This window comes from Leguminivora glycinivorella, chromosome Z (genome assembly GCF_023078275.1).
Source record: "Leguminivora glycinivorella isolate SPB_JAAS2020 chromosome Z, LegGlyc_1.1, whole genome shotgun sequence".
NCBI classification, from domain to species: Eukaryota; Metazoa; Arthropoda; class Insecta; order Lepidoptera; family Tortricidae; genus Leguminivora; species Leguminivora glycinivorella.
Window position 1 is genome coordinate 34,926,641 of NC_062998.1, and position 3,603 is coordinate 34,930,243.

The window sequence follows — 3,603 nt, forward strand, 5'->3', positions numbered from 1 at the left end:
CAAGATAATTAAATATCATAAAAAAAATCTAACTTTATATACATTGGGTGGGTTGACAATGTTTTAAAAGCTAAAGATTTTTTTTTCACGCACTGTAATCTGTGCTCACCTTAAATTTCGATTAGATTCTTTTGTCTAGACATTGGTACCGGGAATTTAGTTATCATAAAGATAAGAGAATAAAGAACAAGTCATAATATAAACATTCATTATTAGTACTCGGCACAATATGTATCTTATCAATTGCCTTGACTGCATTAATCTTTAGTCTTTCCACTCTGTGTATATGTACTCAGATGTAACTGCCACGTGGACAAGTAAGCCATAAAAATAACCCGCTCATTAAACGCCGGCATCTAATAAAATTACTGAAGAACACAAAGACCGCGAAGACGCATTTAATTAATTTGTCTAGGCCGAAACTGAGACCTTGGCTTCGCTCGGCCGAAATTGTGACTTTCAGATTGCGGTGCGTGATGAAAGCCATTCTATATTGTAGGTTGCTTAGAATGTGGTTTCTTATACTCTGGAATGAGATAGCGACCATTCCAGTAGGAAAGTTAGCAAGTTTGAAGATTTCCCATAGACATTTTGCTTCCTTTCCTAGTTTCCTACTAAAATGTTGGACGTGCTACAGTATTGAGGTACTGTTTACTCCTATGCCATGTCACGAAAAATGGGGTTGGGTTCCGGCACTAAGCAGTACTTTCCTCAGTCTGAAATTAAATGATTGCCATTGCTATAACACTTTATCTAGGCGTTTTGGTAGATACATGATGGATTTTGTATAGAAAATCAATAAAGCCAATGAGCATGCTGTAAAACGTTAAGGGCCTCCACAGACGGGAGACAAAACTGTTTTGTCTCCGTCGTATTTGTATGAAAAGTTGCGTCGCCTCGTGTGCGCACCTTCATACTAGCCCATAGACCGAGCGACGGAGACAAAACAGTTTTGTCTCCCGTCTGTGGGGCCCTCACTCTGTGGCGAACGAAACATAATAAACGTCTTCCCGTCGCAATAGTATCATAGATTGGACAGCGCAAGTAGCGCAACCGATTGGCATCTCGGCAGAAAATTTATCAAAAATTGATAGCGCTGACGTTATCGGAACCCCTGGGCTCGTAGCCAAGATATACAACTGTATTCGTTTTCATCCGTATGAGGAGGCACACTCAAAAGTTATGACAGATGGCGCCACCCTATTAGTCCATACGTGAGAGCGAGAAGATGATATGTTTTTTCTCTCTTTCACGTATGAATGACAGTGACATGCCTAGACACTTGCACAGGCGCCGCCTGGCGGGATAAAATGTCAGTATGCCTCCTCATTTGGTGCGACACGACAATTGCGTATTGTTCGCCACGCAGCGTGAACGATTGTACTCTTGATGATGGCCCTGTAGGCCTAGCACATGATTGCCGCGAGAGTATGTCGCCGCGAGATAGACTACCCGTCCTTATGTCATTAATACAGTTAGAAGAAGACGTGTGATCTATCTCGCGGCGACATACTCCCGCGGCCATCATGTGCTAGGCCTACTGCATAAGCTAAGCCTAACAAAGCAAGTTCTTAGTCCGATTTTTAATGGTGAAAAGATCGTGTCTTATCTGTTCTATTTGACGACCGTTCTGGCCTAGCGCGTAGTGACCCTGCCTGCTACGCCGCGGTCCCGGGTTCGATCGAATCCCGGTAAGGGCATTTATTTGTGTGATGAGCACAGATATTTGTTCCTGAGTCATGAATGTTTTCTATGTATATAAGTATTTGTATATTATACAGGGTGCCCGGTGCCCTCTTGGTGGTTAAAAGGTTGTCCATTAATTACCGGGCACCCTGTATATATCGTTGTCTGAGTACCTGCAACACAAGCCATCTTGAGCTTACCGTGGGACTCAGTCAATTTGTGTAAGAATATCCTATACTTAATATTTATCTTATACTTTTAAACGAGCAATTCTTGTATATTTATTTAATATCTGGACAACCGAGCTTCGCTCGGTTCTGTTTCGTATCCTTGACATGTGTCGCCATCTAGTTCAAAAATGAATAGTACCTACATCGAGCGAAAGAATTCTCAGCCTTAACAACACAACTACTCCACACGAGATGGCGCGCATTTCGCCACAAAAACTCAAATAGTGTATTTTCTATACGTTTTAGCCTTGACCTGTGTCGCCATCTAGTGTTTGCAATAAATAGTACTTACATCGACCGAAAGAATTCTGTCTTAACAGTACAACTACTGCACACGAGATGGCGCGCGAAGAAAAACGCATGAAAACTCGAAAATTCGCGTTTTCCGGGACCTAAGGATAAGTTAGACCGATTTTTCACCCCCAAAAACCCCCACATAACAAATTTCTGCGAAATCGTTAGAGCGGTTTCCGAGATCGTCAGTGTAAATAAATATATATATAAATAAATAAATAAATAAATAAATAAATAAATAAATAAATATACAAGAATTGCTCGTTTAAAAGTATAAGATTTAAACCGACGATCTCGGAAACCGCTCTAACGATTTCGCCGAAATTTGTTATGTGGGGGTTTTCGGGGGTGAAAAATCGATCTAGCGTAGCCTTAGATCCCGGAAAACGCGAATTTTCGAGTTTTCATGAGTTTTTCTTTCGCGGTAGTAAACGTAAAATATGGTCGTTAATTTCGCCGCGCGCGCATCGATTCCACTTAGCTCAGTCGTACGAGGTCGGTCTAATGTACGCAGATAGATCGTAGGTGTCAGGGTTTCGAATCCCGGCCAGAAATTAAATTTTTGTTTTTTGTCTTTTTTTAACCCCCGACGCAAAAACGACGGGGTGTTATAAGTTTGACGTGTCTGTCTGTCTGTCTGTCTGTCTGTCTGTCTGTCTGTCTGTCTGTCTGTCTGTCTGTCTGTCTGTCTGTCTGTCTGTCTGTGTGTGTGTCTGTCTGTGGCACCGTAGCTCCCGAACGGGTGAACCGATTTCGATTTAGTTTTTTTTGTTTGAAAGCTGAGTTAGTCGGGAGTGTTCTTAGCCATGTTTCATAAAAATCGGTCCACTATGTCGCGGTCGGGGGTTTTTTCAAAATTTTAATTTTTGTTTTTGTATTTATAAGAGTTTTTTTTTATCTAAAGACATGATATATTAAAATAGAACCGAGCGAAGCTCGGTCGCCCAGATATTTTATATTTATCTGTCGAGTCAACAAGTGATGACAATGACAGTAAGGTAAATTGAAACAAAATGTTTGAATCTGGTAACATCAGTTCCAGATTATGAGATTTGTAAACCAGCGTGGGGCCAGTACGTAACAAATTCTGTAAAGAAACCCCTCAATATCCAAGGAAGCATGTACATAACTAATAGTACATATCACATCCGACCTCCCTTAGACCATAAATTAAATATAACAAGATCATACCATCTCATACATTAAAATGCGACCGCCTACGAACGCGCTTACACTCCACCACACATAGATGGCGCCACAAAAAATGCCTTGTTGCCACCGATTATTTGTAGATTGGCATTAAGTGTCAATTCCGAGCCGTAAATCTCACAGAATTACAGTTAAACCAGAATGAGTAGTTAGGTCAAAAAGTGTGTCCACATGAGAGGTCATT